This window comes from Pinus tabuliformis, chromosome 9 (assembly GCF_031772625.1).
Source record: "Pinus tabuliformis cultivar Carrire ecotype Pingquan chromosome 9, CPIR1, whole genome shotgun sequence".
Classification (NCBI taxonomy): domain Eukaryota; kingdom Viridiplantae; phylum Streptophyta; class Pinopsida; order Pinales; family Pinaceae; genus Pinus; species Pinus tabuliformis.
The window spans coordinates 214,601,956-214,617,207 of NC_142307.1; positions in this window are offsets into that span (position 1 = coordinate 214,601,956).

Sequence of the window (15,252 nt, forward strand, 5' to 3'; positions counted from 1 at the left end):
GGTAATGGGCAGCCGTATATTCAAAAAGGTTACCAACATTCATATTATAATGGTTATGCCCATCAACCTTATCAAAGTTTTCTGCATCAAATGCATTATGCTGGTATGCAAAGACCCACTACTCAGGCAATCCCATCTTATCGTGGGTATGCTTCGCCAAACCTAAATCAACAGTTTCCCTTCATAGCAACTTTAAAATTACCAGATTTGAATTGGCTAACAAATGATCCAATTGCTTATGCCCCTTGGTGGCCAACGATTCCTCATAAACTTCCATTAGATATTTCTAAATTCAATGGAAATCCGGGTGAAGATCCATCAAATCATGTGACGACATTTCATCTGTGGTGTTCGTCCAACACCCTCAATGATGATTCGATTAGGCTTCACCTTTTTCAGCAAATGCTAACTGGTCTGGCAGCAAAATGGTCCATCGAATTGCCTAGAGCTTCATTTGATAACTTCAGCGCCCTTGCCACCACCTTTTTAACCCATTTTCAGTTACCCATAAGGTACGAAACAGGAACGAAACTCCTTACCAAGTTTAAACAAACAACAGCTACTCACATATATGATCGTATTCATGAGTGGCGGCATAGTTGTCGAATGGTAAAGACATATGTTCCTGATCAGATTCTAGTTGAATGGTTTATTAAGTAATTGTTAGCTTCTATTATAGAAAATGTGGCCAAGGGAGGAGTCGTCACTGAAGAGCAAGTCATTACTCATGCACAATATCTAGAATTGATCTATACTCAGTCTGTAACACTCTATGATAAAATTCCTGATGCTCCCAGACCAGAATTTTCCATTCCTCCTCCTCCTAAATTTAATAGGGACTCTCATGCCGGCGATGGAGTGATTGGCACCTCAAGTATGCAAACCACAAAGGCCCCATCTGGTAAAGCCCTTTCAGTTTCCAGTAAAAAGGAAAATGACAAACTTCCTGCCTCGGAGGTTAATGCCATGTCGACCGACAAAGGCAAAGAACCGAAACAACTAGGGGGCAAGAAGAAGGGGAAAAACAAAAAGAAGAAATAGAAAGATTCGACTCCTCAAAAATCTTCTGGAAACTCTTCTGGGAAAAAGAAACCTAATCGGCCATGTCTCATATGCGATGAGGACCATTCGATGAGAGATTCTCTGCATAAAGCTGAGATTAAGAAGTTCTTTAAGAGTTCAAATACCTCAGTGGTGTTGACTGATCCGTCTCCAAACCTAGAAACCAATCTGGTTGCTAGCAACAACGCTTCCCCATCCCAAGTGCTTATGTTGTCCATTTCGAAACAGAAAAATGATGCTTTGATATCAACCAGGAATAAAGATTATGGGAATCCACAGATGTCGAACAACAAGGCTACAGATCAACCTAGTAGTTCGACAACAAATTTGATAGAAGTTGTGCCACCCATCATTCCTGAGCTAACAATAAAGCCGCCAAAGGAAGTAGTACACAAATCGACAATTAATCCTCATGCTTGAGTAGCACAGAATTATAATATAGTAGAGGATCTGGCCCAATCGCCATCGACTATGTCAACGCTTGAAGTGCAGCAAAATTTCCCCTCCCAAAAGCAGCCTCTATTATCAGCAATAGGTGGCATTGACCTAGCGGATTCCAATCTTGTGGACTTTAATCATAAAGGATACGAAACTCAGTTACCAGCTCAACTTGCTTTCCTCATACAAGTGAAAGCCCTCAACAAAACTGTTCATCAGACAATTATTGATGAGGGGGCATCTACCTGCATTATGTCGATGAGTTGCTGGGAAACTTTAGGCTCACCACCCCTGTCAAGATCATCAACGACGTTAAAAGCATTTGATGGATGAACATACACCCGTACGGAATTTTAAGTAACTTGCAAGTCGAACTGGGGGGAAAAAAAGTAGAAATTGACATCGAAGTTATCGATGGAAACATCGATTACAATATCCTACTGGGAAGGACCTAGATTTATGCTATGGTTGTTGTTGTGTCAACATACTTTAGAAAGATTGCATTTCCCTTTCAAGGAGGAATTACAATAGTTGATCAAAAAACCTTCCTCCCCAATAGTTCACAAGTTACAGGAAGCATTCCAATGATCCATGGAAGCTCTCATTCGCTTCAAAATGTTGGAGTAGGCCTCCTAAAAGACCCTGCTTTAATGGGTACTTTTTCCCTACCGCCTCCGAGTAATTTGGTAGAAGTGGCCACGGTGGAAACCTGCAATATGATATCTTCCATATCTACACAGATTCAGAAGATTTCCAAACATTTTGTTAGCATGGATCATCAACAGGTATTGCCTCCAAGCCCAATAGAAATTTTGTAGCAATCAATTTTCTTGGCCTAGGCGGCAAACCCAAATCAACGTTCATCGAGTTTTTGGATAGATAGGTCTAAGGAATATGGCACCTCTTTAGATCCTTGGTCGCATGTACATTCTACAGACGAAGGAATTATTCGGTCAATGATGATAGGAGAGGCACCATGGGAATATTACCACCATCGTTCCCATCTTCCAGATTACAATGAAGATTATTCCAGCGACCTTAATCATCCTTCAATTTTTTATTTTCTATCAAATACTGTAAATGCAGTGGATTCCGAGTGAAATCTGTCCAATATTGAAGAAACTATCGCCATAAATATCTCGACCAAACCTAATGTTGTAAAGAATATTCATGTTGGAAAATCTTGTTCTTCTGCAGAACTGGAAATATATTGCGCTCTCTTTCGTGAATTCAGAGATGTCTTTGCACAGTCATATGAAGAAATGCCAGGCATAGACTTGAGTATAGTTGAACACGAAATCAAGATGTATCCAGATGTTAAATTGGTACGACAATGGCTTCAGCAGGTACACCCGAAGAAATCCGTTGCCATTAAGGCAGAAGTTGAAAGACTTTTACATGCTGGTTTCATTTACCCAGTTCCTCTAGCTGATTGGGTATCGAATATTGTTCCTGTGATGAAAAAGCAAGGAACGATTAGAGTGTTTGTCAATTACAGGGATGTAAATCAAGCTTGTCCAAAGGATAACTACCGTACACCCTTCATTGACCAGATAATTGATGAATGCACCGGATGCGAAATCGTTTCATTCATGGATGGATTTTCTGGGTATAATCAAATAAATATCCACCCACAGGACCATTCGAAGACTTCATTTATATCCGTGGGGCACATTCACGTATCGCAAACTACCTTTCGGTTTAAAGAACGCAGGGGCAACTTTTCAGAGGGCTATGAACTACGCCTTCCATGACATCAAGAACATCGTTCAACCATATCTCAATGATCTACCGGCTCATTTGGGAAAGTGGACTGACCATCCATAGCATTTGAGAGCTATATTTCTACGTTTCTGACACTACAATATATGACTCAATCCGCACAAGTGTGTGTTTTGTGTCAGTTCTATTCGTTTACTTATTTTTGTGGTTTCCAAGGATGGGATTCGACTCGACCCATGTAAGGTTCAGGAAATCATCGACATGCCTCCACCTTCAAATTTTCTTTAGATTCAAAAACTCCAAGGGAAAGAAAACTTTCTGAGGAGGTTCATTCCAAATTACGTCGAACTTGCTAAAGGTTATATGCGTCTGTTAGAGTCGGTCTTTACATCCCTCCATCAAAGATCAGTTCTCTTATTGCATTTCATTTTTAGGTGTCTCACTCGATTCACTAAGTTCCATTCCACTAGGAGCATGCCATAATCTGACAGAAGGGTCATGTCATTCATTACCCCTCATGCCTTATCATTGCTAGCTCATGTCTGTCCATCAAAATCAAGTTTTAAAATCACTTACAGTCCTATTTTAGTCTTTTGATCAGCAGAGTCATTTCAGTCACTAGGTCTAGGGTTTCATAATTTGGTCTTCAACAATGTCTAATAATCCCAATAGACCCATGAGGGAGGTTCTTAATCAGTTTTCATTTTCAATATTTTCATCATCATATGCTCGACTATGACTTTTCTTCAAAACTCTGTTTTGAAGAAAATTCGTCATTTCGCTTTGTAATAAATTATCATGTAATTTTCAAAAAGCTTTTCAGTTGTTGAAATCTCCAGGTGGCTGGTCTTCCTTTGTCAAGACATGCCACTATCCCTGCAAAAAATTGACAAAAGATTCATTACTCAAGCCAAAAAATCAAAGGGAAACAAAAAGACAGAGTTTTATTAATTGTGGAAAAAGTGCCAAGTCAAAACATTACAAAGTGGGTTTGTGAGAAGCGAAAATCAAATCCATCACTATAAGATGTTCTCATGGTTTTAAAACATTCATTTGCATCTAAGAGGTCAAAGAGAGTTGAAGTTTAGTGTTGAGAGGGAAAACTTGCAAAGTTTCAAGCCAAAGCTGCGTTCAAAGCCGGCACGGCACATAGAGCAGGTGGCACGGCGCACTGGGGAGGCGCGGCACATTGGGCGCGATCAGCCAGTGTAAATTAACATGGGTTCAGTGCACTGGGATGGCGTGGCGCGTTGGGGAAGCTACACGGTGCACACAGCTGACTCGCCCGAAAAATGCCATAACGGCCTCCAAACGCCAAAATCATGCCAATTTCCTTTGTTTCAAGTAGGTGGAGCTCCATTTCTCTTGTGCATTAAAGCTTGGTAGTTATGCAATGATGGTTGATGTGTTGAGCTTCCAAACAAACAATTAAACCCTATCATTTTAAATCCCTCAAATATAAGCTGCTGCCTAGGGTTTTAAAAATTGTTGGCCACCAAGCTTTTTCTTTTTCCATCATTTTCTTTTATCCTTGATTCCAGTTTTTCCCTGACTTCATTGTTCCCTATCCCCTAAAGTTGCTAAACCCCTATCCCAAATTCCCTTTCCCAAACTTTTAAATGTGAAAACCCTAAACCTTATTCCCACACATAAATCCTGAACCCCCTCGCATATTTCCCTAACAAATCTATCCCAATAATTCCTAATCCCCTACTATTATTTCCCCTTCCTAATAGTCCCTTGTTTCATTTGTTTCCCTTGGTGGCAGAGTTTGCAAATATCACTAAAAGAGCAGTCCAAACAGTTTTCATACACCATCATCGTTTTCTCCAAGGTAGTTTGAATAACAGTAGTCATGGCTTCTGAGCATTCATCTGATTATGAAATGGAAACCCAAAGTGACTCACCCATGGAGGAACATGCACCCCGGAGGCCTCATAGAGGTGGTAGACATATCAGAGAAGAACCAATCACCCTCACTGAATTACAGGCTTGCCCTCTTTCCATGTTTTGTTTTCAACATCAGTCATGCTATGAGTTTTGTGAAAAGGTGGCTAATGTTCAATTTCATCATGAGTTGGCTCGTCTATTTGTGCTGCGTTTACATGGAGATCAGGCTACCTTAGCTGGTGTCACCTTCACACTTACACCAGAATCTGTCTCACTAGCAACCGACATACCAAACATTGGGGACCATGGACCAAGAGGAAGAAGATTGACCGGCAGCATTATGAGCCATACATTAAAACCGGTTTCTTGAGGCAACTCAAGAGAGTGTTTCCATTCCGATATCTTAAAGATGAATATTCTCCACTAATGAAATTGATCATGAAGTATTTCAACTGTGAAGGACGGTTCTCATGTTTGTATGCTTATCAAATCAAGTTGCTCATGCATTTCACCAGGGTACGGATGATGAACATTCCGTATTTCATTTGGCGGAACATAGAGAGGATGACCACCCTTGTGCAGCACAAAACCCCTCAGCAGCAACTTAACAATGTTTATCATTTTGCTCTCATCAAGATTTTGGTGGTTCATTAGCTTGGATTGCAGGGCATCACTTGGGATGATTTCATCTCTCATGACTTCTTCAGAGCTTCACAGGGATTATCAGAGGTTAAGCATGAGACAGGTGGACCTTCTCATCAGTATGAGCACCATGAGACCGCTAGTGTGCCAATATTCATCACATATCATAGAGGCACTAGGCATTTGTTTGCAGCAGTGAAGCGAGTGTTATCTCCACCCGGTGTGGAAGGGGCCTCGCTTCCAACATCAGCACCACAGGTACAGGACAAGGGCAAGAGGCCAATGTAGGATGAGGGGCCTTCAGGTGAACAAGATACTGACTTCATTCTCATTCATGATGATGATACAGATATTGGCCCATAAAGTGCACATCTTAGAGAGATCATCCAAGAGCAGCAAACAAAGATCAAAGCCTTATCCCTTGACTTGGAGAGGGCTAAGTAGACTATGAAATACTTGGAGCAGAGGAACAAATAGCTTGAAGATCAGAAAGCAATCATAGAGTTACAAAACATCTGCGAGAATCGCCAAGCTGCACAAAGGAGAAGGCTTGAGCTCACTTCATTGGAGCAAGAGATTAATGATGATCTAGAGTCTTGGCTCGAGAGAGTTAACATTCACTTGGAGGGACTGCTAGATAAGGCTAACAGAGACCATGCATTGCTGAGACACATGGCTTTCCACTACATGGCACGGAACAAGGTCTGCAAGGCATGAATCAGGAATTTAAAGGCAAAATTAAAGAAGGAAATAAGGAAACCAAAGAGGCAAAGGGAGCTTGATCGTCTTCATATATTGGCCGAAGCCTCTTTAGCCCAACATGACACTTGATGGAGAAGCTCTAGCCCAAATTTCAAGAAATTTGGGGCATTTTTGGCATTTTGACAAATTTTGGCACAAAAAACAAGGTTTTTCTCCCTATGCGTCGTGCCATGTGGCGCGCGCTTTTGCTAGGGAGCTCCAAATTGCAAAAAGTTTACATTTCTAGATTTTTCATGAAAAATCATGGTTTCTAGTGCATGGCCAAGAAATTTGGGCAAGTTTTGAGTCCTCATGAGGTCAAAAACACTCAAAAAATGACCTCACTGCCCCTATTTTGACACACAGGAAGCAGTCTTGGGAGATTGAAGTTTTGGAGGGGAAAATGACATCCAAATCTAGAAATTCCACTTGGGTTGGAAAGTAGATAGGCAGGGCTTTCCAACAAGGACACTTGGGATTGCTTGGCACTCTATTGTACATTTCATTTCTACAATTTTGGCAAAGGAAAGACTAGGGTTTTGTAGCGCTTGTTGGGATCCTTGTGGCTCTGTGTTTGGATGGTTTTTTTCTCCATGTATTTGTAAGTTCATGAATGCTTATGTATGCCATTTCCCTTCTCTTGCTTCTAAAATCAAACTGATGAGTACTTAAGGTGGAATTCATAAATTTCTATGCTCTGCCTTTTACTTTTGTTTAGTTTTATATGTTTTCTTCAGTTTGTAGAGGATCCTTGATATGATCTTGCCCTCTTCAGCTTCTCAGAAATCCTTTTCTATCCATTCATTTAATTTAAGGCATCCTAATCATTGCTTTTCTCGCCCCAACTTGAACTCTGCAAGAACTGGCCCTCATCCCCGGACCCAAAATTTTCCTGTCCCTTTTTTCCAACAAAACCCCCAAAAACTCAACTCAAAACTTTGCACTTAATACCTAGCCTAAAATTAGTTGCTAAATCAGTCATCTCCAGCCCCATTGATTATATTTCGCTGAGATTGACCCGGAGAGAGCCCTCTCCTATCCTCGTAGGGCTAGCTACGAGGCTGAGTGTGGTTTGATGTGGACCTAGAACCTTGTCTTTTCAGCTTGATACAAATCTAGGCTCTAATAGCGTCTTTTGAAAAAAGAGGTGCCCTTTAACTGGGATCAAGTTGTGCAAGCTTCCTTTGATGCTCTAAAGGAATACCTAATAAAATCATCATTAATGTATGCTCCTGACTATCAAAAAGACTTTAACCTATATCTAGCTGCAGCAGATACGACCATCACATTGGTTTTAGTTCAAGAAGACAATGGAATCGAACATCCTGTATATTATTTAAGTCGAAACTTATATGATATAGAAAGCAAGTAATCCTGTGTTGAAAATATGGCTCTTGTAGTTGTTCAAGTAGTATAGAGATTTCGACACTATATCCTCTTTCGCAAAACTACGATTTTGTCAAATTGCAACCCTATGACTTACATTCTGTCACATCATTTACTTGGGGGCAAATATTCGAAATGTATAGCCATTTTGCAAGAGTTTGATCTGGAATTCGTAAAATCCAAATCAAAGAAATCTCCAGTATTTGCGGAGTTACTATGCGACTTACCATTGTCGTCCAACGATTTAACATCCAAAGCATCAATCGTGGATGAATCTTTGTTTATGATATCGTCAAGTGATCCATGGTATGGAGATATATTGATCTATCTCCAAACCCAAACATTTAGGCCTAATACCTCTCACTCCGAACAATGATGTACTCGATACCAAGCAAAAGACTAGATGATCGTCGGTGATACACTTTACTATCGTGGTGTCAATACATTTCTGCGAAGGTGCCTCACGCATGAGGAGGCTGGAAAAGTCATGAATGGCTATCATTCAGGCGCATGTGGGGGTCATCAATCTGGTTATGCTATGATGCAAAAGATCTTACGAGTAGGTTACTTCTCGCCTACTATGTTCAAAGATTGCATAATCATAGTCAGAAGTTGCCATGCTTGTCAAATCTTCGACCATAAAACAAGACTACCACCTACACCTCTGCATCCAGTAATTGTTGTTGGGCCATTCGCCAAATGGGGCATAGATTTCATGACATGTAACCCCACCTTGGCCAGGGGGCATGGGTATATCATAGTCGTAGTTGACTATTTTACAAAATGGGCTGAGGCGATGCCTACATTAAACAATAGTGGCAAAACGGCTGCTCTTTTCTTTTTCAAGCATGTTGTAATATCCCTCCCCTTAATAATAAATAATAAATAATAAAAATAATAAATAATAAATAATAAATAAAATTATCAATAATAATAAATAAATCACTTAATAATAATAAAAATAATAAATCATAAATGATTAAATAATAATTAAGATTCAAAATATATACAAAGAAAATAAATAAAATAGTAATAACCATACTAAAGCTCTAGATAAGAATAAGGAAACTATAAAAAAGAAGGAAATAAAACAAGAAAAGGAAACTATCAAAAAGAAGGAAATAAAACAAGAAAAAAGAAACTATAAAAAAGAAAGAAATCAAATCAAAACAAAGTGGCATGAGACACATGGAGTGTGTGCATGTGGTTCCTCTTCCAATATTATTCTATTTAATAGATGGTGAGGAAGATGAGAGGCATTCTTGCATTCCATCTTTCTGAGATTCTGTCTTTCATTCTCTTGGGAGAATGGTATACTAAGACCTAGGAGTCACTGGCAGTAGTACATTGATTGAGGGCTCGGGGGTGGCCAGTTGTAGCAAGACATTGCACAATTGAGCCTACGGTTGGGTGGAGAGTCGTCCCTAAAACCTTGTTGCGGTAAATCTACTTCGACCACAGGTAAACAGGTAAGCACTATTCATTCAATTGAATTTAGTTAATTAATTACATGTTTATTGGGCTAGGTAAGTGCCACTCTCATTTAAATTAATGTTAAATTAGATATTTATTTTTTTGGACTGTTACATATGGTATCAGAGCTTTGGCTCAACCCTTAGGGCCTATGGGCATCTTAAAAAAAAAAAAATATTATTTTGTTGGAATTTTTAACTTGACTTGTTTTGAAGTTACAGGAGGGTTACTTCCAGGAGGCCACATATTTTTTTTTCTTGAGATTTATCCATGAGTGAACAACCATGAGTGAACAAGTATGTGTATGATAAAATAAACTTGGTATATTATGCTTGAAGATATAGTACACTATTTCAAGCGTTTTCAATGCTCATCATATATTCTTGGTGTCAATTTCTTTATTTTGTTTATATGGAATTATTTGATTGATCGTGAGGATTAAATATCTTGGTTGTATGATCATTCATGTCACGGAGGCATTTCTAGGTTTTATAGAATTATGCTTTGACTATCCATCTACATTATTACGGGTATGTGTTGAGAACAATTCTTGTTACAATACTAGATGTTTAACAATGTTCACCAAGGATTTTTTTTTTCATATTATGCCCAATCCTCCAATCTTTCAAATTTGGATATGCGATTTTTTTCATCAAGCTTTTGTTCTTCTCATTTTCTCAACATTATAAAAAAAAAAATCACATGCCTTCCAACATTCCTCTTGATTGTTTCGAGCAATATTTTTACTGCACGTCCCCACAATCTTGTTGTCATCTGGTAAACTTTGTTAGCAGGTAATATAGATATCAAATTATTTGTCAGCATATATGTCTATCAAGAATTTAATTTATATTTTTGTACTGTTACATATGGTATCAGAGCTTTGGTTCAACCCTTAGGGCCTATGGGCATCTTTTTTTTAATCAGAGCCGGAATATCCTCCGGCTCCTCAAGTAATCTTGACAGGCGTACATAGTCCTCCCTGGAATGGACTGTCCCATTTGGATGATTTAATCCACAGGCGGAGGCAGTGGAAGTAGCCGTGGATTAAATCATCCAAATGGGACAGTCCATTCCAGGGAGGACTATGTACGCCTGTCAAGATTACTCGAGGAACCGGAGGATATTCAGGCTCTAATTAAAGGAAAGAAAAGATGATATTTTTCATTTTTTTAATCAGAGCCGGAATATCCTCCAGCTCCTCGAGTAATCTTGACAGGCGTACATAGTCCTCCCTGGAATGGACTGTCCCATTTGGATGATTTAATCCACGGCTACTGCCACTGCCTCCGCCTGTGGATTAAATCATCCAAATGGGACAGTCCATTCCAGGGAGGACTATGTACGCCTGTCAAGATTACTCGAGGAGCCGGAGGATATTCCGGCTCTGATTAAAAAAAAAAAAAAAATAGAATGAAGAGAAGAAGTTTCCATTTTTGAAGCTAGTAAAATTAGGAAATTAAGACTAGGAGAAAAATAAAATATATCTATGAATATCGGGTAGGAAGAAATGAAGGGATGTTCTATCAAGAAGAAAGTTCTTTTAAGGGTATTGATGAGTGGATGTAAAACCAAGGGATTTTAGCTAGTAATATCTTAACAATGAATTTCACCAGAATTTCCTTGGGAAGGAAGAATATATGACGAGAGATTAAGACTCAAGATGATGAGGCTCATGTGAAATTTAACGATGCACTTAGATTATTATACCTATGGTGTAAATGGTAAACTTCCTAGTTGAAAAAAAAAAAGTGGAAATGATTATTGAAAAAGTAGTTGGTATCTTGATGAAAACATAACACTATAACATAGAGCCTAGATGGATGTTGAATAATCTTAGTTCATAGTTGAATGTTTGTAAAGTAAACGAAATTGATTTTTTTGATGAGCCATGATAAGAATGCTTATAGAGTATTATTCTAAAGTATTGAGATGTTCTCATATTGACGATGTTCCATGGTAGGAAGATAATGATTTACATATGGTTCTTATAGTGATAATGTATCCATATTCTAATAGCGATATGCATAGGTATTATGTATATTGACACGTTCATTTACTAAGTGATGATAGGTATTTGATGTTGAATACTCATGATGGATATGATATGCATAATGTGATGCTATAATATGAGATTTATTGACATGTAATTCATTTATTATGTGAAGTCATGATATGTCTTTGATGCAAATATGTTGATGTGCTAACTTATGAGGGTATTTCATGAGGTGAAGCATGTGATATGCATACAAATTTATGACATGCATGAGCATGCAGTTCGTCATTATCCATAATGTTGCGATTAACAAGGATGAATGTTCTTGTGATGACATGCAAGACTTGGCATGTGGATTATTTTTTTATGATACTATGATGGTATAGCTAATCCATTGGTTGCATGTTGAGGGGTGATGATTGACAGGACTCCACAAATGGGCCAAGAGGGCCTGTTTATTTGATGATATGGTTAATGCATTGGATGCATGTGGAGATGTGAGGATTCACAGGACTCCACAAATGGGCCGAGAGGGCCGGTTTATTTGATGATCTCGTGTGAGCCCATATGCACGAGGGAGAATAAGTAACACCATATGGGCTGGGGACAAACTCAATCAACACTACATATGCCAGTGGTTCCTTTGTCTTGTGTATAGCTCTTGATGGATAGCTCTTGAAGAGCTATGAGACCATCTTGAGGAGGCCAAGTGCCTGATGTTCTAGGCTTGGTGCCTAGTATTGGATTGGGATGCCGAAGTCTGGAAGGGTTGTATAAGACTTCGATGCCTGGGGCTGTGCGCCTTAGTAGTTGTGGAGGGAGTGGGTCAACCTTGCGAGATACCCGGGGTCACTGAGTACCGGACCAGATGCCTGCCTTGGGGCAGATGAGGTCTGAGTCAGGCGCGAGCCTTGGGGCCAGCCTTGGACTAGGATACAGACCGGGTCAGGCTTAGCCTGGTGCCGAAAGTGGGAAAAAGGACAGAGGTCCCTTGATATTTCCCGGGGTGTTGGGGACTTTCGATGCCTGCTGGTTATACTAGTTCAACAGAGGGTGTTGGCAACATGAAGTAAATTAAATAATAAATAATAAATAACAAAAATAATAAATAATAAATAATTCAACTTAACTTCGGGACGAAGTTCCTTAAAGTGGGAGAGTATGTAATATCCCTCCCCTTAATAATAAATAAAAATAATAAAAATAATAAATAATAAATAAAAAAAAATATCAATAATAATAAATAAATCACTTAATAATAATAAAAATAATAAATCATAAATGATTAAATAATAATTAAGATTCAAAATATATACAAAGAAAATAAATAAAATAGTAATAACCATACTAAAGCTCTAGATAAGAATAAGGAAACTATAAAAAAGAAGGAAATAAAACAAGAAAAGGAAACTATCAAAAAGAAGGAAATAAAACAAGAAAAAAGAAACTATAAAAAAGAAAGAAATCAAATCAAAACAAAGTGGCATGAGACACATGGAGTGTGTGCATGTGGTTCCTCTTCCAATATTGTTCTATTTAATAGATGGTGAGGAAGATGAGAGGCATTCCTGCATTCCATCTTTCCGAGATTCTGTCTTTCATTCTCTTGGGAGAATGGTATACTAAGACCTAGGAGTCACTGGCAGTAGTACATTGATTGAGGGCTCGGGGGTGGCCAGTTGTAGCAAGACGTTGCACAATTGAGCCTACGGTTGGGTGGAGAGTCGTCCCTAAAACCTTGTTGCGGTAAATCTACTTCGACCACAGGTAAACAAGTAAGCACTATTCATTCAATTGAATTTAGTTAATTAATTACATGTTTATTGGGCTAGGTAAGTGCCACTCTCATTTAAATTAATGTTAAATTAGATATTTATTTTTTTGGACTGTTACACATGTAGTCTCTAGTTTCGGTGTTCCATAGGCTATAGTCATAGATCATGGATCACATTTTTGCAATCACATGATGGTTGAATTGACTGCCAAATTAGGACTGTCCCGTGATATTTCTACTCCATATTATCCACAGGTTAATGGACAAGTTGAAGCGATCAACAAAGTCCTCAAGCGCATGCTGCAGAGAATGATTGGAGCCCACAAATGGGATTTGAATTTAATCTTGTACTCAGCTCTATGGACATGCAGAACCTCTGTAAGAAATGTGACTGGGTTTGCACCCTTTCAGTTGGTGTATGGCCTGGAAGTTGTCTTACCGATTCAGTGTGAGATTTCATCTCTCAAGCTCGCAGTCGACCTTCTCCCCGGAACTTCAGAGGAAGAGGCTCGTTTCTTGGAACTAATCCAACTGGATGAAACCTGTCGTGACGCCACCTTGGCTAACAGAGCTCATAAGAAACGAGTTAAGGCGCAATTTGACAAAAATGTCAAACCCTGTGTCTTCTCAAAAGGTGGCCTGTTCTTACTTTACGATCAAGAATCCAATAAATTGGGACCAGGTAAGTTCCAATCATTATGGATGGGTCCCTATATTATTAAGTGAGTATTAGTAAAAGGAGCCTATGAGCTGGTAGATTATGATGGGATTCCACTTTCGCAACCCTGAAATGGGTTGTACCTTAAGCGTTACTATGCTTGACTAAGTGTAGTAATCTCTTTATATATTTTTGTTACGTTTTTGTTTTTATCAAGAGAACATAGTGTTAATGGTGAATTGAACATCTCTGACTATTATCACAAGCAATGTTTCCACAGAGTTCAAGCTCGTTAAAAAATAAACCCAGCAATGAGCATATGTTCCCCCAAAGTTCAAGCTCATTAAAAAATGAACCCACCTTCGGTAAATAACCTTTGTGATCGCATTGCTATCATCTTTTGAGCCTTGGTCATGTTCTTACCATCACCTCCACTTTTTTTAGCGGATCATACACCTCCACTTGATTGTTTACCCTTTTGAGGAACAATTGCGATGAGTGATTCTATTAGCCACCTTCTTGACATTGATGTGATTGAAAAGTTCCAAACTTACGTGGAACTAGTTGCTATCCGAAAACATCACTCGTTCCTTAAAAACGAGCCTCCTTTAAGCTCTTTTTAGACTTGTAAAATATGAAAAGATTGCCGAGAAATTGGCCTCTGCAACTCGTTAAAGTGATTGGAAGTACCATCCCTCCTCTATATTTTATTCTTTTTGTACCTGAGGGATGATTACACAAAAATATTGAGCACTTGTCTTTTTTGGCTCGCTAAAGTGATCGGAAAAGTCATCCCTTTCGTATTATTTTATACTTTTTCGAACTTAAGGGATTATACTATGAAAAATGATTACTGGAGTTTCCTTTCCATCTCTTTTTAGACTCTCTAAAACTAAAAAGGATCGAGTTATCTTTGTCGTTAAACTCGTTAAAACAATAGCGGCGAACTTGTCCATACGGACAAGAGTGAGTTTCATTGTTGCTAGGCTCACTAAAACATAGTTACAGGTTTGCCCGAAGGGCAAATTATAGAACAAGCATATGTTATCCTCCTCAAGCTTGACAAAAATAAAGAGGTACTGGTCAGCAATGACTAGGGAAAAAGGGAAGAAAACTTGAAGAACTTCAATCGTGGCAGGTCGCTCTTGAACATGACACTTTCACTCCATCACCATGATTGAGTCGGGTTGGGTTATTCCATTCACCGGTCATATCACCATTGGTCCTTTGTACCATCCATTTTGGGGTTAACACTACCAATCCATTCTAGTGTCACCGATATGTTCAAGAGAAGTCGCTTAGAGAATTCACTAACCTAACTAACACCTCATCCGTTGCAATACCTTCGCCCTCCATTTTTCATGACCATCACCCTAAACCTTATATCATCAGATCATTTTCACCACCACAAAATCATTTGCTCCATTCCGTGTCGTAGACGTGGGATTCATTAAGGCCCTCCTACGATGG